Source organism: Hemicordylus capensis, chromosome 1 (genome assembly GCF_027244095.1).
Source record: "Hemicordylus capensis ecotype Gifberg chromosome 1, rHemCap1.1.pri, whole genome shotgun sequence".
NCBI classification, from domain to species: domain Eukaryota; kingdom Metazoa; phylum Chordata; class Lepidosauria; order Squamata; family Cordylidae; genus Hemicordylus; species Hemicordylus capensis.
The window spans coordinates 453761798-453787371 of record NC_069657.1 but is presented as its reverse complement, the minus strand read 5'-3'; the positions used below and the strand labels follow the sequence as shown (position 1 = coordinate 453787371).

At 47.7% G+C, this 25574-nt stretch overlaps 1 protein-coding gene across 7 annotated transcripts in view; it reads left to right on the top strand.

Annotated features, from left to right (window-relative positions):
- Positions 1-25574, top strand: part of EXTL3 (exostosin like glycosyltransferase 3) — a 210974-nt gene that overhangs the window by 17949 nt on the left and 167451 nt on the right. For 2 of the 7 annotated variants that reach the window (XM_053249186.1, XM_053249141.1), the window contains exons 1-2: positions 18971-19258; positions 22655-22843. The exons of 1 other annotated variant lie outside the window; for it this stretch is intronic. The gene's annotated coding sequence lies outside the window, so the exon portion shown is untranslated. Of the gene's footprint in view, positions 1-18970; positions 19259-22654; positions 22844-23695; positions 23883-25574 lie in introns of those variants that run through there. 4 more of the 7 variants (XM_053249160.1, XM_053249169.1, XM_053249155.1 and 1 more) reach the window with 3 other exon arrangements.

Here is a 25574-nt window from a genome sequence, read left to right as displayed (position 1 = left end):
TGGCAGTGGCTTCTCCAAGGTTGCAGGCAGGAGACTCTCTCAGCCCTGTCTTGGAAATGCTGCCGGGGCAGAACTTGGAACCATGCTATTCCCAAAGCAGCTCCATCCCCCAAGGGGAATTTCTTACAGTGCTCACACTTCTAGTCTCCCATTCATATGCAACCAGGGCAGACCCTGCTTAGCAAAGGGGACAAGTCATGCTTGCCACCACAAGACCAGCTCTCCTCCCCATATTTGTTCTTGTGGGTGAATGCAGTCTGACAGGTACCTCTAGCCCAGGGGTGGGTAAACTTGGCTGGGAGCTGTAGTTCAAAAACAGCTTGAGGGCCAGGTTTGCCCACCCCTGGGCTAGCTCCAAGCTGTGTAGGGCTTTGAGGCCAGCACTCTGAATCTAGCCCAGAAGCAGACTGGTAACCAGCAAATGCTTATGGATTAAAGCTTGTGTGGAGACAAGGAAGCTATGTTTTGTCTAACAGAAGCCTATTACAAATAAACTTGATTTGTCTCATTTAGTCATTGCCGTGTGCTTGAATGTACATGCATGTACTGTATAATATACCAGATTACATAATTCCAGCCTTCAGTGCTAGTTGTATGGATTGAGCAGGGCAAATAAATATTTTGTCAGACCTACTAATTCTCTGCAGGCACGCACTGTGGGAGCTCAGAGGTTGCATGTTGGCCATGCAATGACAGAACTAAATTAAATTTTGTTGCTCATCTCGTGTGTTGTAGTATTTTAAGCTGAGCAAACCGAGCTGGAGTTTGCCCGCTTTGAGTACCGCAAGTTACTGGACGCTTTGATATTTATAACTTTGCCATCTGCTGCGAGGTGGATTCGAAAGGGTGGGAATCTACTTGGGTTTCCCTAGTGGACATTCCTGCTAAATTACGACGAGTGTGGGAAATTACAAGTGGCTGAACTTGGGGAGAGGAGTGGAAAAAAGACAAATGGCCTGCAGTTGGTGACATGTGGTATGCACACAAATGATGGAACCGGTTCTTGGAGAGGTGGGATCACTTGGAATGGACCAAGCACATGTATTTTAAATTTGTACAAAAGGAGCATTCGGCAGAACCAGCCTATATTTTGGATAGAATCCGCAACCAAATATATGCACTACAGAAAATTGGCGGGTAAGCGGAGACAGCACCTTCACTTGCCACAAAAAAGGTCTGTTACAGGGTTTTGATAGTTCCTGGGACCCTTCTGTGTATAAAAGCCTTGAGGTTTGTGTTTTCAATGGCCTTGATCACACATTTCTTGTGTTCAGAGCTTGTAGTAACTTGTATAATACTGTAAGTATATTTCTGCAGGACTAAAATCTTTTGGGCTGGTATTCATGATGTTTCTGAAGTTATAGTCCTTGGGATTTTGACTGTGTGTGTGTGGACTCATTGAAAAGCAAGAAGACCAGTATTCCCCAAATTTCAGGAAACATGGGGTTTCTGAGAGAACGATAGCAACCGTCCATGCACCTCATAGCCACCGTATTGAACCAGCTCTCCCATCCAAATAAGAGCCATTTCACATTTTATGTTGTATTTGCCACATGTACGCTGGTGTTTCCTGCAGCACAGATGTCAAGAGTGAATGACAGGGCTGTGGCCTGAAATCTTGTGTTCACACATTGGAAAGCCTCCCTGCTTGTCCCCCGGCTCCCTGTTGCATCCAGGCAGGTGTCGCACACTGAACATCTTTGCTGTCGGTAAAAACAGCAAACGCGATTTGAGAAGTGAGCCTAAGCAGTCTTCCAAAGAAGGAGAGGTCAGAACTGTACTTGGAAAACCTCAGGACAGTTCTTAGTTCATCTCATTGTGCATCTAAACAACACACATCACTTCCTCTTTAGCCTGACTCTTGCACTGTATTGTACATGCATACAGCATCTGTCTGCAAAAAAGGTAAAGTTGTGTCATTGAGTCAGTGTCGACTCCTGGCGACCACAGAGCCCTGTGGTTTTCTTAGGTAGAATATGTGCATTTCTTGTGCAAATGACTATACATCTGTTCTTCTTAAAAGTGAGTCTAGCTAGAGCTCCCCTCCAAAAGCTGCATACAGATAGGAAATGCGCCTTGAACGTTAGGTGTGACTTGGACTTATATTTGGAAAAGTGGCTGTACTATCTGTAGAGCCCAAATTGGAGTAGGGAGTGGGAGGTGGGGCAAGAATGGGTCTCCACTGAACCCCCTACTTTTCTGAAGGCTGTATATGTCCTCCACTCTCATATTGCCAGGGAAGATTGGCAGCAGACTGCCGTGTGCCAATGTGAACCCTCTGCCAGCTGGACCTGGGAATTGGCTGGAGGAAAGCAAGCTTGCTACCTGCTTTTCTCCAGTTTGAGACCTTGGTCCTGGAAGTTCCCAATCCAATTCCTTCTGCCTTCCCGATCCTTTAACCTGCAAGTGCGGTTGGGGGGATGCTTCTTTGCAGTTTAAAGGATTTCAGTGAGAGGTAGATTGACCTTGCATGATGGACTCTGGAGGAGGCTCATCTTCTGGCCTCGGATGGCGAGAATTTTCACTTCAGAATTCTGAAGAATGGCTTTTGGGGGAGCATTAAAGGAGCAAGTCTTTTTTTTAGGGACGTGCAAAATGTTTTGTGCTCGATACCCACAGTTCTGAATGTTCTGGGCTCAAAACAAAATGCCCTTAAAATAAAGGGCCTGTTTTGAGCCTGAAACTGATGTGAATTCGGTTCGTCCCTGGGTCCGCCTCTTAGTCAATCAAACAGACTCAGTGGGAATCATTTAGAGGCTTTTATTGCTACTGCAGTTTAGCAATAGGTAATCAATGGGCTTATGCTCTCAAACTGATTACAGTTTGGTTACAGGTGCATCTTACATTTATACAATCTGAATGATGCTGACACCTTAGACACAGTATACGTGGCAATAAAATGGTGGTCTAACTATCTAGTACGCATGCGAATGATTCATTGTTCATCTGGTGATTACTCCTTATTTGGTTAAATCCTGTTTTCTTAACTGTCAGCAAAGAACAGTGAGAACCTTGTGAGAACCAAGTTTCTTAGATACAATTTAGTGGAGAGAGATGACGACGTTGATCATGAGAGGCAGTGATGTCCCTGAGCTGGGCTGGGGTTACTTTAAGTCAGACTGAGGTTTTCTAAGTAAAGTGGAGTTACTTTGGTTTTCTAAACACACTTCAAGCACCATTTTGGAGGGCTGTTTTCCTGGGGAGAACTGGTCTACTGTCTGGGGTTGTCAGGCAGGGCCGACTGGGTGGGGGTAGCCGGTACAAATTACCGGGGTCTGGAATGAGTGTGTGTGTGTGTGTGTGTGTATCTCCGAGGCCCGGCTGTATTGCATATGTTTTTGTCTCGCCTCCTGCCGCCACCCCACGCCTGCCCTGCGAGGCTGAACTGCTGTTTTCTAAAATAATTATAGCTGCCATGTGTGTCGGTGTGGGGTGGGCCAGTCTGGAGTGGAGGCCTGGTCTACCCACCAACAGGGCCACTGAGAGTGGGCATGGGCCCCGGTGGGGAAAAAAAAACAGAGCGGCCCTCTCTTCAAACTGCACAGGCACACTGGAGCGCCTTGCCATTCTCAAGGGCTGCTGGGCCAGACGGTCAGGCTCAGTGGCCGCTCCTGCTCTGCCCGCCAACTTAGTGGGGGGTGCTCAGCTCACCCCCACCCTCCCGGCCGCACACGTGGCAGCTAGCATTGTTTTAAAGACTGGTGGTTTGGCCTTGCAGCGGCAGCAGCAACAGAGAAATCCTCATGTTGGGGGCCTGAATTTCTTTCTTTCTTTCACTGAGGCATGTACCCGCTCTCAGTGGCCCTGTTGGCGCATAGCTCAGGTCTCCACTCCAGACTTAGCGCATTGACCTGCCTGGCAGGACTGCTCTACCCACTGCATGAAGTGGGTAGACCAGGCCTCCACCCTGGACTTAGCCCGTAGACCAGTCCTCTGAGGCGGGCTGACGTGCCAAGTCTGGAGCAGAAGTCCGGGCTACCAGCTGACCCCTGGGGGGGAAAGCCCTCCAAAATGGCACTTGAAATGTTTCAAGTGTCTTTCATCGAAACAGCCTGCTTGGCCGTTGTTCCGACGAAATGTTTCAAGCATTTTGCATTTCATTTCAAGCTCAAAACGCAAAATCAGTTTTGTGCACATTTGTCCTTCTTCTTATGTTGTCAGTGATGGCCACTAGATGGCTATAGGCCATCTCCAGGTTCAGGCTCAGGATGCCTCTGAATACCAGTTGCAGGAGAGCAACAACAAGAGAGGGGGCATATCCTCAGCTCTTGCCTGTGGGCTTCCCAGAGGCGTCTGGTGGGCCACTGTGGGAAACAGGATGTTGAATGAGAGAGGCCTTGAGGCTGACCCAGCAAAGCTTTTATGTTCGTGGCTTAATCCTGAGCCAGTTCTCAGAAGTAATCCGCCTTTGAACTTGTTTTGGATCATAGAGCTGCAAAAGACAATGGAGTCCAACCCCTGCCCCATAGTTGGGTCCATTACCATCATCCCCTACAGATCATACACCTGTGCACTGCAGACCATGCCTGAGCCCTGGAAAACTTGAAGTCTCAATAAGGAAGATGTTGGCTCGGAGCATGTGTAAAGTGCATTTTTCTTCTTATCACTGAGTAACCCACACCGTCTATGGTGGCATGGCTTCTCAGCCAGTGATTGTGGCAGATGTGGTAATGACAAGTGTTCCCTCTAACAGAGATTCCCAGATGTTGTTGACTACAATTCCCAGAATGCCCAAGCAAAAGTCATTGCAGCTGGGGATTCTGGGAGTTGTAGTTAACAACATCTGGGAATCCCTATTAGAGGGAACACTGGTGATGACCACTAGCTTAGATAGTTTTAAAAGAGGATGAAGCATCCATCAACATTTATTCACCATTCTGGCTATATGGAACCTTCATATTCACTGGTATTGTGCTACTGATACCAGTCCCTGGTTGAAGAGAGGGCTGTTTCCTTTTAAGCAGGGACAGCCAAGGCAGGGCACCAAATGCCGTCTTGCCCCGCTCTCCTGGTGGGGACCAGCCCCCTTTCAAAACTGAGTCTTGCAAGCTTTGAAAGTAGCATACAGTGCTCATATAACACTAGAACCAGGGGTCATCCCATGAAATTGATTGCCAGGAAATTCAGGACCAACACACAGAAGTTCTTTTTCACACAACGCATAATCAACTTGTGGAATTCTCTGCCACAAGATGTGGTGACAGCCAACAACCTGGATGGCTTTAAGAGGGGTTTGGATAACTTCATGGAGGAGAGGTCTATCAATGACTACTGGTCAGAGGGCTGTGGGCCACCTCCAGCCTCAAAGGCAGGATGCCTCTGAGTGCCAGTTGCAGGGGAGTGAGAGCAGGAGGGAGGGCATGTCCTCAGCTCCTGCCTGTAGGCTCCCAGTGACATCTGGTGGGCCACTGTTGTGAAACAGGATGCTGGACTAGATGGGCTGCCTTGGGCCTGATCCAGCAGGGCTATTCTTATGTTCTTATGATGGAGAGGAGGGAAGGTTGCTTGCAGCCGCCCCTTCTCTTCTTGTGCTTCTTGCAAGCTTTTCAAAGCGTGTGCAGAGAGCAGCTCCTTGAAAAGCTTGCAGGGATCAAATTGGTCTCAAAAAGCTGCTGTAATGGTGGTGCCAGGTGGCATCTTGCCACTGACTGGCACCCCATCCATTTGCTGCCTGAAGCAGCTGCCTGACCTGGTCTAATGAAAGGACCGCCCCAGCCTTCATCCCCTGCTTGTGAGCTTCCCAAAGGCATCTAGTTAGCCACTGTGAGCAGCAGAATACTGGGTTACACAGAACCTTTGGTCTGATCCAGCTCTCTTCTGTGGCTTCCAGGTAGGCCTCAGTGCCGCCCCTTTTCAAGAGTTGGAAAAGTGCAATAATCTACCTTTCTCCTTGGATAAAAATAGGATATACATCTGTGAAATAAATAGGTAATACGTTTAGAACATTTTTGTAGCTTCACAGTTGCTTTTCTTAGATATTTTTTTAAACCAAGGTAATATTAGCTATGCATGCCATTGTGGGTGCATTAAGAATGATAAAAGGGGTGAAAAGATTGTGGGCAAAGGTGTTTGTTTCCAAGAGGAAAGGATGCGTGGGTGTATTCAGTCGTTTCAATGACATTTTGCCTAAGTCCCACATAATGCAGTAATTGTCTCTTTGGGAAATGCACTTTGATGTACAATTTCCAATTGCTCTCTGTAGGTGTGCACCTATAATACTGCTTTTGTCTCTTTTTCTAAGCAGCTGGTTCCCCAGTTCTTGATCCTGAATGGCGTGCCACCTGACAAAGAGGAGATTGAGAGTGGTTTTGGATGTCTTAAATAAGTGGAGAAAAGAGAGTTCGAGTGAATTCCAGGGATTGTTCCTGGAGGGGGGTGTCTCCCAGATGTTGCTGGACCACAGTTTCCCTCACCTCCGGCCACAATGGACTTTCAGATCTTCTAAACCAAGGGTTTAAATAGGAGATATAAATAGAAAGAGACAAACCAGGGCTTCTAATGCCAGCCATAAAACCTGGGTAGATTCCCAAGTGGATTAAGTTTTTTTGTCTGTTTGTTCTCTATCCCACTCTTCCTCTGCGGAGCCCAGAGTGGTATACATGGTTATGTCTTGTATCAACACAGCAAAGAGAGGAGAGCTGGTCTTGTGGGAGCAAGCATGACTTGTCCCCTTAGCTAAGCAGGGTCCACCCTGGTTGCATGTGAAAGGGAGACTAGAAGTGTGAGCGCTGTGAGATATTCTCCTCAGGGGATGGAGCCGCTCTGGGAAGAGCAGAAGGTTTCAAGTTTCCTCCCTGGCAGCATCTCCAAGATAGGGCTGGGAGAGATTCCTTCCTGCAACCTTGGAGAAGCCACTGCCAGTCTGTGAAGACAACACTGAGCTAGATAGACCAATGGTCTGACTCAGTATATGGCAGCTTCCTATGTTCCTTTCCAAAGGGCCAGATGCAGGTGAAGTGGACCTAGGCAGGCCAAGCCAGGATCCACAAAGCACCTTCTCTCACAGACAAGTTGCCTAAACTGAAAGAGCCAAACCCAGGAGATTTCTTAGGTAGCAGGGACTCTGCTGGCTCCAGTTCACCTGATTCTTCTTGGGATGAAGAATTCTTCTTGCTGCAGTTCTCCTTCCTGCCACTGTCAGGGAGGTGCTATGGAGCACCAAGGCTCAGGTCATCCAGTCACTTCCCTCGCCGTAAACTGTCTTACAGGAACCTGGGCCTTGCATCCCTGGCTTGAGTTTACTGGTGCCATACAGTTCCATGTTGAGAGTACTCCTCTGGTTACTAATTGCTGGTGGTCAAAGAATAGGGGAGAGCTGTTGCATTCGTCTTCTGTTTGTGGGCTTCTTGGAAGCATTTCTCGGGAGACTGTGGCAAGCTGGATGCTGGACTAGCTGGACCTTTAGTCTGATCCCAAAGCACTCTTCTTATTTCTTCTGGCTTTAGTGGCCTGTTCACAACTGGGTTTTTTTTTTAACCTTTTGGTCACCTCTAATTTCCTTTAGTAGAAATCCATGTGGATGTTGGAGAAAAAGAAATAAGCACATTTCAGAAACAAAAGAAAAAGAATACCTCTTAAGATCCACAAGGTATCGGTTTATGTCTGTGTTCTGATTTAGAATCTCTACAGGTGAAACTCAGAAAATTAGAATATCGTGCAAAAGTCCATTAATTTCAGTAATGCAAATTAAAAGGTGAAACTGATATATGAGATAGACGCATTACATGCAAAGCGAGATAAGTCAAGCCTTAATTTGTTATAATTGTGATGATCATGGCGTACAGCTCGTGAAAACCCCAAATTCACAATCCCAGAAAATTAGAATATTACATGGAACCAAGAAGACAAGGATTGTAGAATAGAACAATATCGGACCTCTGAAAAGTATAAGCATGCACATGTATTCAGTACTTGGTTTGGGCCCCTTTTGCAGCAATTACTGCCTCAATGCGGCGTGGCATGGATGCTATCAGCCTGTGGCACTGATGAGGTGTTATGGAAGACCAGGATGCTTCATTAGCGGCCTTCAGCTCTTCTGCATTGTTTGGGCTCATGTCTCTCATCCTTCTCTTGGTAATGCCCCATAGATTCTCTATGGGGTCAGGTCAGACAGGTTTGCTGGCCAATCAAGCACAGTATACTGTATACTTTTCAGAGGTCCGATATTGTTCTATTCTACAGTCCTAGTCTTCTTGGTTCCATGTAATATTCTAATTTTCTGGGATTGTGGATTTGGGGTTTTCACGAGCTGTACGCCATGATCATCACAATTATAACAAATTAAGGCTTGACTTATCTCGCTTTGCATGTAATGTGTCTATCTCATATATCAGTTTCACCTTTTAATTTGCATTACTGAAATTAATGGACTTTTGCACGATATTCTAATTTTCCAAGTTTCACCTGTAGTTGCTAAGATTTGGCTCTGGTTCTCATGTCTGCGAGTTTTCTGGGTGTCTCGTGTCCTTGTGCACATGAAGTTTAAAATATCTGGAAAATTTCTAAGTTGATAAGTTAGGAATTTCTCATCCTATTCAGTTAACAAATCTAAAATGATTGTGGAAATGAGAAGAGGTAGGGAGCAGCAGAACAAAACATAAAGCCTGGACATTTATGGGGAGTCTGGCATACAAAAGGTTGTGTCGGGGCAGGTGGAAGGATCTGCAATTGTGTCTTCATTTAGTGCCGGCTCAAGAGTTTGTGGTGCCCTTGGCCAATTCTGCTCTTGTGCCCTCCCCCCCTTTTATATAGTTAAAACCTGTAAATTTTATGTGGTGTTATTGCTTAGGAACATAGGAAGCTGCCATGTACTAAGTCAGACCATAGATCCATCTAGCTCAGTCTTGTCTTCACAGACTGGCAGCAGCTTCTCCAAGGTTGCAGGCAGGAGTCTCTCCCAGCCCTATCTTGGAGATGCTGCCAGGGAGGGAACTTGAAACCTTCTGCTCTTCCCAGGGAGGCTCCATCCTTAAGGGGAATATCTTCCAGTGCTCACACTTCTAGTCTCCCTTTCACATGCAACCAGGGTGGACCCTGCTTAGCTAAGGGGACAATTCATGCTTGCTACCACAAGACCAGCTATCCACTCTATTACTTACTCTGTTTACTTTGTTCAGTACATTTTAATAAAATATTGAAATATATTTTAGTAACTTCCAGGCATCAGGTTCTGTGTAGCAGGAGTCAGAGAATTTCCACCCCCTCAGTCTACCTGAACTCACTCATAAGAACAGCCCTGCGGGATCAGGCCCAAGAAGGCCTATCTAGTCCAGCATCTTGCTTCACACAGTGGCCCACCAGATGCCTCTGGGAAGCCCACAGGCAAGAGCTGAGGGCATGCCCTCTCTCCTACTGTTGCTCCCCTGCAGCTGGCATTCAGAGCCTGGAAGTGGCCTATAGCCACCAGGCTAGTAGCCATTGATGGACATGTCCTCCATGAATTTGTCTAAAGCCATCCAAGCAAGGATCACCACATCCTGTGGCATAGAACTCCATAGATTAATTGTGTGCGGTGTGAAAAAGTGCTTCCTCTTGTCGTTCCTAAATTTCCTGGCCCTCCGTTTCATGGGATGACCCCTGGTTCTAGTGTTGTGAGAGAGGGAGAAAATATTCTCTCTGTCCACTCTCTCTTCTCTATGCATAATTTCATACACCTTTATCATGTCTCCCCTCAGTCTTTTTTCTAAACAAAAAAGCCCCAGATGCTGTTGCCTTGCCTCCTAAGGAAGGTGCTCTAGCCCCCTGATCATCTTGGTTGCCCTCCTCTGCACCTTTCCTAGTTCTGCAATGTGCTCCTAAGATATGGTGAGATAAACCCATGCTGAAAGAAATGGAGGACCAATCTAGACAGGCTGGTTTGCCTGTCTTGTCATAGCTTCCCGCAAAGATCCTTGGTAAGAGGCCAGGAGTTCCCCTTTAGGGGTTTCTCTCCTCCAAACCCCAGGCCAGGCTCACTATTAACAGAAATGCTCTTGGTGGGCATCTGAGACAGGATCCTTCTGCACAATGCTGCCACAGCTGTGGGGTGATCTCTTCCCAGGGAGATCAGCGGGGCTCCTTCTTCCTTTCCTTGAGATGGCTAGGAAAGGCAGTTTCGCTCCAGAAGGCTGTTCGTTCTGTGACATCCTCTCAATAGGTGGGTTTATTTTCTTATTGCAGGGTTCCAAATTCTGTGTTTATTTTTTGTAAGCCACTCTGGCATTGCTAACTTAAAAGTGGAGTATAAATGCATTTGTTAAACGCATAACATATACCCCTGCTAACTTGGCAAAGAGGCACCTTTTAACGTGGCGATTCTCTTTATTAATAGGGGGAAAGTAACTGGCCCTATCCACCCCCGGTACAGTACCTCCAGTGACTGTTGCTGGTGTCTATCTTAGGTTTCTTTTTAGATGGTTAGCCCTTTGGAGACAGGGCGGCATCTTATTTATTTATTTCTCTGTGTAAACAGCTCTGAACCATTTTTGGAAGGGCGGTATAGAAATCAAATGAAATGAAATGAACTGAACCAACTTAATGGCAGGGCAGAATTTATAAAAGTGACCCGTCCTAGACATACAAGCAAATATTACCGCAAGTCTGCCCTTAAGGAGACCTTCCTGCTAAGAGGTGCCAAGGCAGTGCATTTCCTAAAGAAAAGATGTCCCAAGAGGAGCAAGGTGTGCATGTGGGCGCACACTCACACGTTTCTTGATGTCTGCTCAGTTAATTTTAGATCACCCTCGGGTTTAATCAAGAAGGTCCCGCTCTGAATGCATGAGTGCGCACACTGCCTTGATGCTGCTGCCCAGAACAAAACTCATTCCGCACACAGATGAAAAAAACGAGAGAACACTAAAGAGGAGGTCTGGGTGCAACCAGGGCCCAGTCTAGCAGCCAACGATGTGCTGGCTGGTCTTGGAAATCGAGGATTTTTGTAGCCTCACCTCTTGCACTTCTTTCTGTCCATGGGCTCACCCTCGGTGCTAGATGCTTCCCAAATCCAGCCTTGGCAAATAATCTTGCTTTGGAATGCAAGAGGGTGCTTCTCCTTTTGAAGAAACATCTGTGCTGGTCAGGAAATGGAATTCTAAGCAAGGCTAATTAGTTCTTGCTAATTGGCTCAGGAAAGAAAATGGGGGCTTTCCAAGGTTGGGGGATGGTGGGCACACATACCTGCTCAGCCTGTCAGAAGAAAACACAGACATAGATAGGCTTCCCCTCACCTGTTGCTGGGCTCGTTTTGTACAGTTTGCCTGCTCCTCTCTGCTCTGTTTCTCCCCCAGACTGTCTGATTCTTCCTGATTGCTAGATAAAAAGAAGCCTGAGCTCAGATTCTCTTTGCATACTAAATTGCTGCTTATAGTGCCGGCCTTTGGTTTTACAGACTGGAGTAGCAGGGAGAGGTGGAATGAAACACTACAGGGACATACACCACCCCAGGATGGCTCGAGATCTTGCCCCACCCTCTCCATCAAGTGTAGAATTGCTTATCCCATGACATGCATCCATGATGCAGTATCTGGCAAGTAATCTCCTTTACTGGCAAGCCGGAGGCCTTCTTTATACCACATGTATCTTATGGAACTCATTGCCACTAGTTCTAGTGATGGCCACAAGGCTTTTAAGTGATGGTTGCCGTGGCAAACAAGGCGAAGGCCATCTTGGGTCTCATTAAAAGAACCATAGTGGCCAAGTCGCAAGGAGTTAGCATTCCACTCTATTCCTCACTAGTCAAACCTCATCTCGAGTACTGTCTCTGGTTCTGGGTGCTGCGCTTTAGAAACTGGAACATGTTCAGAGGAGGGCAAACAAGCCCTGTGAAGAAAGGTTGAGGGAACTGCGTATGTTGAGCCTGGAGAAGAGAAGGCTCGGGAGGAATACGGCCCCACTCTTCACATCCGTGAAGGACTGTCCCATAGAAGAAAGCAAGAGTGTGGTGGCTCTCTGCTGCCCCAGAGGGCCGGACAAGTTTCTAATGGGCTTAAGTTACAGAAGGGCAGATCTTGGATGAACAGTGGGAGAAGCTTCTTAATGGTCAGAGCTGTCCAGCAAAGGAATCAATCAACAGGGGAAAGGGTGGGTTCTCTCTGGCTGGAGGTCTTCAGGCAGAGGCTGCTCAGCTCCTGCTGGGATTGCTCTGCTCTGGATTTCCTGCACCGAGCATGGGTTGGGCTAGATGGCCTCCATGGGCCCCCTCTAACTCCCAGGATCAGGATGCATGAGGGGAAAAAAGGCCTAGGCAAATTCATGGAGGACTCCATGAGTTATTGGTGGCTAAATGGACCCCCCCCCCATATGTTCAAGGGCAGTATACCTCTGAATGCTGGGTGGAGGGGTGTGTGTGTGTGTGTGTGTGTGTGTGTGTGTGTGTGTGTGTGTGTGTAGGGCAGCAGTAGAGAAGGGAGGCCTCCGCCATGCCAGGCGTGTGAGCTGCCTGGAGACCCTGGACTGGGCACCCTTGGACAGAGAAGCCTGGCCTGGAGGAACCAGAGTTCTCCTGAATCGTCTGCGGAGTCGGTGAGGGGCCCTTGCCCAGGCACTGCAGCCCGTAAAAGAAGACCTTGCACACTGTCCTGAGGATGAACCAAGGGGCCCAGCAGCAATCCTGGCTGGGGTTGGGGGTCTCGCGGCAGGCAGCCTCCGCCCTCTCAGAGCCCAGGATGCTCAACTCGGCAAGTGGCGCCCCGCACACCTTTTTTTCCTCCCGGGGGAGGGAAACGCCTGCCTGCCCACCCACCCACCCACTCACCTGTGGTGGCACAAGGCCGAGTCGGGCAGGAAGGAGCTGCTGGTCGGAGGCGGCAGCGGCAAGGATAAGTTTTTCTGCCCCTTCCCGTTGTGCCCTCGGGCAGCAGCCACTTGGTCTGGCTGCCCCCCTCAGGTGCTGAAAACCACCCCCTCCCTTCCTCCCTCCCGTGAGTCAGGTGTGGTGCAGCCAGCGAGGCGTGCAAGACCCCCACTTCTTCTTGGCCACCTCCATCAGCTCACCTGGTGTTTAACTTTCCTGCAGAATCTTTTTAACTTCGGTAAAAATCAGGGTGGATTTGATTTAAATCAAACTGATTTAAATCACTATTTAAATCACGATTTAAATCACTAGCAGGGTGGATAAAAATAAAAAAAATCCGATTTAAATAAAAAAATCTGATTTTTTTTATTTAAATTGGATTTTTTGATTTAAATCGGATTTTTTTGATTTTTATCCACCCTGCTAGTGATTTAAATCAGTTTGATTTAAATCAAATCCACCCTGGTAAAAATGTTGGAAATGTTCAAATTAGGCCAGCAGCAGTGTTCCCCCTAACAGGGATTCCCGGAGGTTTCCCCTACAACTCTCACCACCCCTGGCCTTTGGCTGGGGGTTATGGGAGTTGTAGTCCACCACAACTGGGAATTCATGTGAGGGGGAACATTGGCCAGCAGCAGGCCAAACGGCCCGAGGTCATCTGCTCCTCCTTCGCTCCTTCTCCGGCTGGCTCTGATGTGATGGCACGACGCGTGTGTGTGTATCGGCTTGTACTGCACAGGGGAGCTGCCTGTACGGGCCAGGCTGGGGAGCGACTGCTCCATCTCCTCTACCTCACCCCTGACCAGACCGAACGAGCAGGAGGGGGTGGCAGGTGGCTGTGGGCTGGCCTGGCCCCACGCGGCCCTCAGTCCCGGCCAGTGGCAGTGTCACATAGGGAGCATCACGGGAGTATCACGGCATGCGCAGGCGCCCCTAGACAACTGCTCCCCTGGCCGGTGCCATTTCGGCCCCTGGCTAAAGGCGGCCCGGTCTTCATTACAAATGTTTGCTACCGGACACTTGAGTGCGGTGAGCATTAAGAATATAGACACAAAAAGCAGGGGACTTGAAGGAGATCAGGGTTGCATTCAGACTCGTATGAGAATATTTTAGCCTGTATAAAGTTGGTGCCTAGCATCCTGACTAACTTTACTCGAGAAAGTCCTGTTAAATTTAGTAGACCTCAGGAGTTACTCTAAAGTAGTACTATTGAGTAATTTAGTCATGATGTCCGCTAGTATCTGAGACCTTTGGCAGTTGTCGGCCAGCTTTCCTGATTTTTTCCCCCAGACCAGCTCCAGCTCCCCTCATCGCTCATTTATCACTCTGTTGTATTCTGCATTTATTATTCCAGATTATTTGACATCCCCTTTCATACTCCCAGTTACTAAAACTCTTTTTGAAGTACTTATGGTGCAGCAGGGAAATGACTTGACTAGCAAGCCAGAGGTTGCCAGTTCGAATCCCTGCAGCTATGTTTCCTAGACTATGGGAAACACCTATATCGGTCAGTAGCAATATAGGAAGATGCTGAAAGGCATCACCTCATACAGTGCTGGAGGAGGCAATGGCAAACCCCTCCTCTGTTCTACAAAAAGAAAACCACAGGGCTCTGTGGGCGCCAGAAGTCGACACTGACTCAACGGCACACTTTACCTTTACTTTATTGCTGCTGTAAATATAGGTTGAATGGCAGGGGGAATATATACTCTTTACTCACTGATTGCAGGTACAATGGTGTTGGAAGGATATTACAGATGACTAACTATGCTGTTGACTTGCTTGTACATGCACTCTTAGGCTTTTTCAGTAAAAGGGAGAGTTCCATTCTTGTTCCTGAACTGGGGCTTCTGTCTAATGCCTTTAATAGCTACATATTATTAATAAGAGGATTACCAAGTTCAGTATCGCACAGGAGTCTGTCCTGAATGTGTTCTTGAAGCTCTGGTTCTCCGGGCTGATCTAAATGTGATGACAGCTAGGCAGAAACTGCTGAAAGCTCTTATCGGTCTTGCATCGGTCTGCCTCCTCCTGACTTGAGGCTTTCTTGGAGAGACAGGCACAGGAAGCTAGAATTTCAAGATGAGCCTGAGGGCGAAGGAAGGCTCCATAGGAAAGAGATTAGTTAGTGGAGGAAGTTTGGTCCTTTCCCCAGCACTTGATTTGGTTTGGCTTTCTTTTGGGGGTGGGGGGAGGCTTAATGAAATCCACAGCCCCAACCATAGGCTGAATCATTCCTTCTTGTGCTCTTCTGCAGTAGCTGAGGGGGCTGTCACAAATGGTAGAGGGACAAACTCATGGAATGACTGATTGCCAAGAACTGATTGCCAAGAACTGATTGCCAAGAAATTTAGGACTGACAGAAGGAAGTACTTTTTCACACAATGCATAATCAACCTATGGAATCTTCTGCCACAAGATGTTGGTGACAGCCAACAGCCTGGATGGCTTTTAGAGGGGTTTAGACTAATGCATGGAAGACAGGTCCATCCGTGGCTACTAGTTTGAGGGCTATAGGCCACTTCCAGCCTCAGAGGCAAGATGCCTCCAAACACTGGTTGCAGGGGAGCAACAGCAAGAGAGAGAGGGGCATGCCCTCAGCTCTTGCCTGTGAGCTTCCCAGAGGCATCTGGTGGGTGAAAGGTGAAGTGTGCCGTCGAGTCGGTGTCGACTCCTGGCGACCACAGAGCCCTGTGGTTATCTTTGGTAGAATACAGGAGGCGTTGGCCATTGCCATCTCCCGCACAGCATGAGCCACTGTGTGAAATGGGCTGCTGGTCTGGATAGGACTCTGGCCTGATCCAGCAGGGCTGTTCTTATGACCTGGCCCCCTCTAGCCCCTGTTATTTGAGCACTGCCTGACTTCCCTGCTGTCAGAAGCTGAACCATGGACAATGGGGCCAGAGAGCATGAGTCCAGAAGTCGGGACTGGAAGAGGCAGGGACACTGAGGCTGGCCAGGCAGGCAAAGCAGGGCTGGAGGGTTGACAAATTGGGATACACCAGGAGACATAGGAAGCTGCCATATATTGAGTCAGACCATTGGTCCCTGCAACCAGGGCAGACCCTGCTTAGCTAAGGGGACAAGTCATGCTTGCTACCACCAGACCAGCTCTCCCCTCCAAGAGTCAAGTAAATCCGCCTGGAATTGGATAGCTGGGGCAGGAGCCAGGGACCTAGGTGTGTAGAGGTGAGCATCCATCAGGTCAGAGTTAAGACCCTAACCTGCCAAAGGTCAAGCCAGATCAACAGCCAGGAGCCAAGAGGATCAAGCAGGAGTCACAAGAAGGCCAGAGATTGCACGGAGGAGTCGGGAGATGCAGCAAGGGCATATGCACCAGACCGAGGAGACCTGATGAGTGAGGCCTGCCCCGGACAGAGAGCCTCTCACATCATTCCTGTCTGCAGAGAGGCCAATGGCAGGCATCTGCGGGCAGGGTCAGTTTAGGGCCTGGAGGCTGGATGAATGCTGCAGTGATGAGGAATGGCCCCTGGAGTGTGGAGCAAAGTAGCAGAATCCCTTGCCACAAGGTGTTCCAACACCTGCCTGAGGTCAGACATGCAGATCACTAGCTGAGACGTACTGTGAACAATAACAGTGGGATGGGGCAGCGGTGGGAATCCTTTGCACTGGACAGCCTTTCTCTTTCCAGCCTTCTCTCTCCACCCCTTTACACCTGACGGTCCTGTCCACATATGTATTAAGCAGGTGTGGCGGGAACAATGGGTCACTCTGGGGAGGGCTGTCACCTTCATGTGCTGCTTGTGAGTCCCCTGGAAGCACCGGGCTGGTGACAATAGGAGTTGCCTTGTACAGAGTCAGACGCTTTGTCCATCTCGCTCAGTACTGTCTACACCAGGCCTGCTCCACTTCAGTTCTCCTGCAGATGTTGGCCTGTAACTCTCATAATCCCTGGCTATTGGCCACTGGCTGGGGATTATGGGAACTGTAGTCCAAAAACTGCAGGACTACAGTCACTTGGCCCAGCTGGAGGCCAAAGTTGAGCAGGTCTGGTCTACACAGACTGGCAGCGGCTTCTCCAAGGTTCCAGGCAGGAGCCTTTCTCAGCCCTATCTGCAGATGCTGCCAGGGATTGAGCCCGGGACCTTCTGCCTACTTTGCCACTGAAAAATGACCCCATCAGCTCTGCAAACGAGCTGAATGCTGGACTAAATTGACTTTGGGTCTGACCCAGCAAGGCCCTTAATATGCCGCCAGCCCCAAAAGAGAGACAGAGGTGGCTAGGAACAGATTGACTTGGGCCAGTCTTGGATTCTCTGATCTCTGCACTTCTGCTATCACTTGACTGGCTCCAGGGCTTGTGCTGCATGGTTCGTCTTTGTCTCCAAGGGAGCAGTGTGAGCATGTTTTGGATGAGGTAGGTGACTGCCAAAGGGGAAGCAGAGAGGAGTAAAACAATGCCTTAACTGCGTTCTTGTTCTCCAGCTGTCTGTCTGTCTGTCTCCCTCCCTCCCCTCTGGCTCTCAAATGGAGCTGAGCAAGGCAAGTACAAACCCCTTTTGAGTGATCCGCGTGCTTGCAGAAGAGGGCTGGACAGAAACCTCTGCTTGTTTCCCTAACTATGTCTGGCTTTTGGAAATCTATCTGGCTGCCGAACATAGATCTTCAATTCCTGTACTGTCCAGGTCAAAATGGAGCGATGCCAGCTGAGGATGGAGCCGCAGCTCAGAGCATCTGATTTGCCTACAGAAGGTTCCCAGATCCATCCCTGGCAGCATCTCCAGGCAGGATGGGGAGAAACCCTTCCCTGAAACCTTGGTGAATTGCTGCCAGCCAGTGTAGGCAATACGGAGATAGATGGACCAGTGGTTTGAGTTGGTGTCAGTTCCATCTCAGCTGGCTTTTCCCCCTCTCTGCCCGCACATATGTGTGTGGTGGTTTCCTGTCTGCAGTCTATGGCTGAGGTGCATTCTGTGCTGGCATGAGAACTATGAATGTGTATGGATCAATGCTGCACAGAATAGAGGCTCTTTAGATGTGAAGTGCCAGCATGGGTCAGTGCTTTTTAGTGACCTTTTTGTGTCTTAAATTAGCTGTCAATATGTGTTTCTTCCATACATGCACTATAGACATTAATGAAGCCCATCTTGTGACATTTTAAAGATGGAAATGGTTGGTTATAGTTTCCATCATGGGCTAAAGGCTGTTAACCTGCTTCTGAATGCCTGAAGCGAATTCCTTCATAGAATGGACCAGGATGTCCATGGACCGGGCGAACACTACTGAGCTAGATGGTGTATATGGCAGCTTTCCTATGTATGTTCCTACTCCCTCTGTTTTAAATTTATTCTCTCAAATGTACCCTTAAGACACTTATTAGCTAACTAACTTTTTAAAAATAAATAAATAAAAGGGATTTTAACTTAAAGGTGTCAGTTTGATGCAATTTTTTGGAGGGGGGGGGAAGAGAGAAATATTACATAAAAACCTCTCCTTTTCCCCTCCGGAGATCATTTGCACATCCCCCCCCCAGCCTAATTAGCTAGTTTTTCCTCTGTTTGTTAAGAAGGTAACCAACCCAATGGTAAGAAGAGCCTTTTGTTAGCTGCTTTGGGTTTTCTTCAAGGAAAAAGGATATATGAATATGATCCCAGATGCTGTTGACTACAACTCCCAGAATCCCCAGCTGCAATGACGTTTGCTTGGGGATTCTGGGAGTTGTAGTCAACAGCATCTGGGAATCCCTGTTGGAGGGAAGACTCCTGAGCTGGTAAGATTGCAAACAGAGACAGCATGACAATTGATGTCGTCAAAGTCAACGAAATCCTATCCAACCCTTACTTTAAAAAAATGTTTTGTTAAACTTTGCTTGAATTTTTTAATAAGCATCTCAGAGAGTTCAACGTGAAAGCTCAAATGTGTCATCATCAACCACATAAACGCCTAAAATGATTACAACCACAAGCGAATCCTATTTTGGCGGGAAAGCCTGTCTCGTATATTGCGCACGCGCGAAACTTGGTGGGGTGGGCGGGCATTAAGGGAGAGAGAGTCGGCTGTTTCCGCGCTTTTCCGAATCTTTCCCCCTGTCGGACGTCTCCTCCTTCGTGTTTCTGCTCCCGACCTCTGGTGCGTCCCGCTCCGCCCTCCGCTCTCGCCAATTTCCGTTAGTCTTCGTCTCCTCCCGCGCTGTCCTCGTCCCTTTCCGCCCACCCTTCGGCCGTTTCCGCCGCCTCTTGTCGGAAATGACCGAAGACGCGTTGAAGGAACCGGCGGCGGGCGAGGTGAAATCGAGAGGTGAGACGAGGAGGACTTGCGGGTTGGATCGCTGGCCCCGTGGAGCGAACCACCTGCGGCTAACTTGGAGGGGAAGAACGCAGGAAGCGAAGCTTTGACGGAGGGAATAAAAGGCGAAGGCGATAGTCTCACTCTCCACCCCCCTTTCCCTAATGGTAGTTGCCTACGGATCCCGGGAGCAACTGGCTTAACGCAGTGGCGTCCGTCGGGCGGGAGGGTTAAACTCGGAAGGTAAGGGGGAGATGGGCCGTACCATGTGTGGTGGGGAGAGGGGCTGTAGACCTGTGTGCAAATATGCGACCTTTGGGGGCTGTTTCATATCAGACTTAGAAGAGGAGGGGCAGAATGCGCTCCCTATTCCCTGCAGAATGGAATAGTCTGAAGATCGGGAGACCCCTCCTCTTTAAGAGATGGGAAAATCACTCCTGGGTGGGTGGTGGGGTGCTCTTACTTGGGAACCCCCAGGGACCTGGGGGGCTGATGAAAGAGCTGAGTCCAGGGACCCCCTACTCCAAAGGGGTCAGGGAGTGGACAGTGGAGAGATGCAGACCCCCACCCCCATCTGGGGAGTGTTACTGGGGTCTTCTAAGTTTTTGGCTTTGCAAGTGCCACTTCAGGGTCCAAGTACTACAGTTAAACTGGCCACCAATCTGTGTTGGTTGAAAATGACAAATGTTCTGCTGTTTTTTCTGACTTTGTAAAATTTTATCCTGCCCTTCAGTGTAAAACATTTCCAGGGCAGCTTGGCAACACAAAAATGTGTGTCTTAAAGATGAAGTGACAGGATTAAAAACTGCATGAATTAAAAGCACATCCCAACAAAGATGAGAAAGCTGGGGAAGAATAAAAAGGTCTTCACCTGGTGCCCAAAAGGACATCGGAGTAGGTGCTTGAGGAGAGCAGCCACCATGAAGAAGGTCCTTTTTTTTGCAGTTGCCATCTTTTTTGCCTCTGGACACCTGGCAGAGGACCTCAAAGATGCCTTAAAAGTCCAGAGAGGTGCCCCCCCCCCCGAGTTGGGGATTCTTCAGGTCCCCAAATCCCAAGCTGGGTTGGCATTTAAGGTGGCTTAGTAAAATCTCTCATAAGAACATTAAAGCAATAGAAGCATGTCAGCAGATAAAACTGGATTGTATACATATATAATAAGTGAAGCAATTGGTCAGCAAGCAGACCAAGCTGAGACTGAAAAGGGAAAGTAATAAATCGAATGCAGCAGGTCAGTTTACCCACCAAAAGTCCACATAAACAGGACAGGCTTTGCCTGGTGCCTAAAGGATAATCCTGGAGGCTCTGGGTGGATCCCTCTGGAGGGAGAAGTCCCACAGTCATAGTAACCATAGAATGGGTCCTCTTTCTAATAACCATCTGCCTCCCTCCACAGGCAAGGCACTTGGAAGAGGACCTCCGATTATGCTCTCAGCTGCTGGGCAGATACATGTGGGAGCAGCTGGCCCTTCAAGTGTTCACTTTACTTGGAGGATTGTCTGCTCCCACACGAATCTCCTCGTCCCAGGCGGTCCAGCGGTTTAAAGGTCTGAACCAACAACTTGAATAGTGCCCAGAAACAAACTGCGAGCCAAGGAAGCTGCTTGAGTACAGAACACGGAGGATGTATGTTTGACTAGTTTAATTGTAGCATTATAACTGAGTGTGTGCTGCCAGTTTAAACATAACAGTTAAAGAGAGGTCTCCTAGAAACTGGAACCCACCTAGGTGCACCACACCACCAGTGTCTCATGGAAAACGTTTGTATCCTGTGTGCTGAATAACTGCATTTTTATCCTGTCCTTCCTCCAAGGGGCTCAGAGGGGGTAGTCATAGTTTCTTCTGCACCCTTTTAACCTCACAACAGCCGTTTGGAATAAGCTAGGTTGAGCAACTTGCCTAGGGTCAACAACTAGCTTCATTGTCAGATGGAGACTTGGAAATTGGGTCTCCCTCATCAAAGGCCAACACTTTGCAGTGCAATATACTGGACTGGACAGATAGATAGATAGATAGATCTTTATTGTCATTGTCCTGTGCAGAACAACGAGATTGAAAAGAATCTACAACCACTACTACAGGACCTAACAAGAATAATCTAAACATATACCCATACGCCCCCCTCCCATCAACCCACTAAAAAACTCTAAAAACTAAATACAAAAAACCCCTCAGAAGCTGTGTTTTGCTGCGTTCAAAGCTGAGACCACTTTTGGGTAGAAGCTACTCCTCAAGCGGCTGGTCCTGGTCTTTAAGACCCTATACCTCCTTCTCGAAGGCAGAAGCTGAAAAAGATCATTTCCAGGGTGCGTGGGATCCTGCGCTATCTCTACAGCTTTATTATAACACCTAGTGGCATATAAATTATGCCACTAGGTTATGGTGGAGAGTGGTTTTATTTAATTTTGTGGCCTGCCCTCGACCCGCTGCCCACCCTTCTGATATAGCTCTGGTGTCACTAAGTGTGACAGGCATAAATTCGACAAGTGAAAGCCTACTCTCTTTGCTGTATCTGCTGTGCAGGGGGCACATAAGCAAGGACTTGTGACGCTGCCTTATCCCAAGACAGACCACTGGCCCCTGTAGGCCTGTATTGCATACTCCAGACTTTGGTGACTCTACAAATTCTTGAGCTGGGATCTTTCCTAGACTTGCTAGCTGACATGATTCTTTTATTGGGGGTTGAACCAGGCACCCTCGAGTGCAAGGAATGGGATTCACCCCTGAGCTGTGTCCCCCTCTTCAAAGCACCTGTCCCTTTCTAACCTACTTGTGTTCCAGTTTGAAAATATGATGAGAAGGTTGTGAGTAAAGCGCTGATTTGTATGTGGAAAACATCTGCTTAAATCTCCTGTTTGGCTGTGAAACTCGCCTTGTGGCCTCAACCCAGAGATGTTGAGAAAGCTGTATGGTGATCAGAAATGAAAGCATTTGTAATGCTAAAAAGTGCCATAGAAATTGCATTGGATTAAAATAGTGCTGTTGACTGGTGGTGATGGCCTTTGAAAAATCAGTTTACTTTGTGACTTTTATCTGACTTAAATGAACTAAAGAGAGCTTCCCCCCATTAAATTTGGGGGCTGTTTTAAGACCAGAACCATGGCTTCCCTTTAATAAAGTTGAAAGCCAGTGTGGACTAGTGGTTAGAGTACTGTATTGATCTTAGATCAGAGAGGCCCAAGTTCAAATGTTTGCTTAGCTGTGCATGGCGTGAAGTGATCCTTTCAGCCTAGCCTACCCACAGCATTGTTGTGAGAGGTCAAAATGAGCTTTTTGGAGGAAGGTTGAGATAAACATGTAACTGTTAAAATTAAAAAGCATACAATTCCAATCAGCAACTCTGTTCACTGTTAGATCTAGCAATGGTATTATTTACAGACCAAAACAGCGTTATTTTCCTGAAATGCTATTGGTTTCACCTTGTATAAATCACCTGCTTTTAATGTTCAGGTTTGATAGAGTTTGAGGCAGTTATGATGAGAATGATGCACACGTTTATTCAGGTTATACAGTCTTGATTTGTGTGTTTCATAGGGGCTGTCACCCAGTTTAAAGGGATCTTGGTTGATCACGTTAAACTACATGAATTCTGAAGGTGATTGAAACAATTTCTGAGGAGCATGCTTCCTTTCTTTTTAGATGGTGTGTATGTGTGCCACTGCAGGCACCATCTTTGGCGAGACATTCCCTTGTGTGTGAAAGAAAAGGGGAAATACCTCTTTGAACATAAGAACAGCCCTGCTTGATCAGGCCCAAGGCCTTTCGAAACCAACATCCTGGTTCACACAGTGGCCCACCAGATGCCTCTGGGAAGACCACAGGCAAGAGGTGAGGGCATGCCATTTTCTCCTGCTGTTACTTCTTTATACTAGTTGCAGGGGAGCATCTTTGCAGGTGATGCCTGCCACCTGCCGTAGAATATTTGTGTATTAAAAACACATGCCATAATTTTCAGAAAGATGGCTGCCTTTTTAATCAGGAGCACTTTTTAAATTGACTTGTGCTAGGAGCAAGATGTGGTCTTTGTGTGTCCCGCTATTCCGTTCCTCTAGGGGTGGATCCTTGTCTTGGATTTGTTTTTGTCAAGACATATCAAAGAATTTATGACCCTAGACTGTCTTTGCTGTTGGATGTAATTGATATTAAATGAATGGATTCAACTGTTGTGATGACAGCCAAAGGCCCCAGACTGGGGAATGCTGTGTTCAGCAAGGAGTTCTGTGTGGGAGTTATGACTAACCTCTTTTGGTATTTACCACAATCTGCTGCGGAGCTTGTGTGTGTGTGTGTGTGTGTGTGTGTGTGTGTGTGTGCGCGTGTGTGTGTGTGTGCGTGTGCGTGCTCTTGAGTCTTCTCTCCCCAACAGTCTCCTGCATGGTGCTAAAAGTCTCATCATTCAACAGCAACTTTGTTCAGAGTTCTCCTTCTTGTTTGGTTCATTTCTGCTTTTTGCTGCAGCGGCTATAGTTTTATCTTCACTCAGAGTTCAGCTGCATGCAGCCAAAGCTTCTTGGCAACGTAACAGTGGCACAAACAGTCCTTGAACTGTTTGACATTTTATTACAAAATAGATGTCAAAACAACTTTTTGAAGCACTCTTGACTCTTAACAAATTATAGTTTATGGAGAGTTGGATGGGAAGAACTTGTACTGTGGTGTCCTGTCTTAGGGGCTAGAGCAAAGGTGCATATTGGAAGCAAGGTGATGCTGGAACTCGCTTGTTGGGAGGCTTTCTCAAGAGCAACTCCATTTGCGTGACCAGTGACTGAGTGTACCGTTCTTCTGTGGTGCTGAGAACTGCCAAAAATGTGGCGTTTGAAGGATTTAAGCCTTGGCAATAATGGCAGCTTGGGGAAATCCAAGTCAGGTACTTATTGAAATCATGACTTCTTCTGGAACTTCATTCTGGAAAGCATTTTTATAAGTTTACTTTTTGTAGACTCTGTAGAAGTGTTCTTTGTGGAGGTGGGTTTGTGTCTTTATGTATTTATTTACAATATCTGTGCAGTGCTTTTCAACCCAAGTGGCACTTACCTTCTTTAGCTCTTATGCTTTGCCATTTCCTTGGCAAAAGGGACCCATGGACTGTGCTCAAGTGGAGGTAACATACGAACCTACCTACACTCCTAGATTTTAAACTAAGGCCCTGATTTATGCCTTGCTGCTTCCTGAAAGCTCATCACGGACATACTCCCATGGCTTCACTCTCCCGAGAGTCTTGCCCTGCTTCATCCCTTTTGTGTTTAGATGCCGGATTGAAATGCTAGTTTTCAGGTAAACATTGAACTGGGTAGATGTAAAGTTTATGAAGATGATGAGCTTTCTGTGGGTTTGGTTGTTTTTTTGCCCTTACTAAGTGTTTCTCTGTGTTATGCTGCCTGTGTTTGCTTTCTGATTAAATTTCACTTGTTTACAATTAGTAATAGTAGTAATACTTTGTGTTTTACTCTGTACTTTTCAAGTGTTCCGAGTGCTTCCCATCTATCACCTTGCAGTCCTTTTTAGGGTGTTGCAAGGCTGCAGATAGAGGGCTGAGAAACAGTAGCTTGCTTAAGGCCACTGAGTTGAGTTTGTGGCAGAGAGGAGATCTGAACCAGGGGCTTTGTGATTCGTGGCTCAGTCTCTTGGCCCTGAATGATGCAAGCTCTCTTCCGTGGATTTTTATGATGATGTTCCTCTTGTGGTGGTCCACCACCTTGAGTGTCTCATTGGAGCCAGCGTGGTGTAGTGGTTAGAGTGCTGGACTAGGACCGGGGAGACCCGAGTTCAAATCCCCATTCAGCCATGAAACTAGCTGGGTGACTCTGGGCCAGTCACTTCTCTCTCAGCCTAACCTACTTCACAGGGTTGTTTTGAAAGAGAAGCTCAAGTATGTAGTAGACCGCTCTGGGCTCCTTGGAGGAAGAGCGGGATATAAATGTAAAAATAATAATAATAATAATTGGGACAGAAAAGCTGTGTCATCCCTAGGAAAAATTAAGCAAGGTACTGGACCATACTAGAACCAACACACCACCTCTGAGGGGCACTAGAAATGTTAGTTACTGGGGCCAGTATGTTTTGGGAAGAGGTTCTTCCCCAAGGCACTCTGTTCTACATTCACACCGAATACAGAACAGAAGGCCCTCTGGGCCTTTCCTCAACATGCATTGGGCCTAATAACGAACATGCTTCCATTGTGCCTCAGAGGTTGTCGCTCCTGTCTTTTTCTGCACAACTGTGCAGCCCAACATCTAGTCTCTGTGGTGGCTCGTGATGTGCCAGGAGATGGGGGTGGTGATGGATATCGTCCAGCACAAAAGTATTTTTTTGTTACAGTTGGAGCTTGCTTTTATGCAGTGATTGCTGCAGCTGCATTTGGCTGCTTCAGCACAGTTTCATGGTGATGCCTGTCAAGCAAATGAGTCAGGTTCTCTGGAGAACAGGCCCAAAGGCAATCCGGGGGCCAGGTTTTGTCCGGACTGGTAGAGGTGTTGGTGGGGGGCCACTGGGATGCAATAGCCCTGTTTATTTATAGCTGATGGTTCTGTAGGTGGTGATAGAAGCCTTGACTGAGATC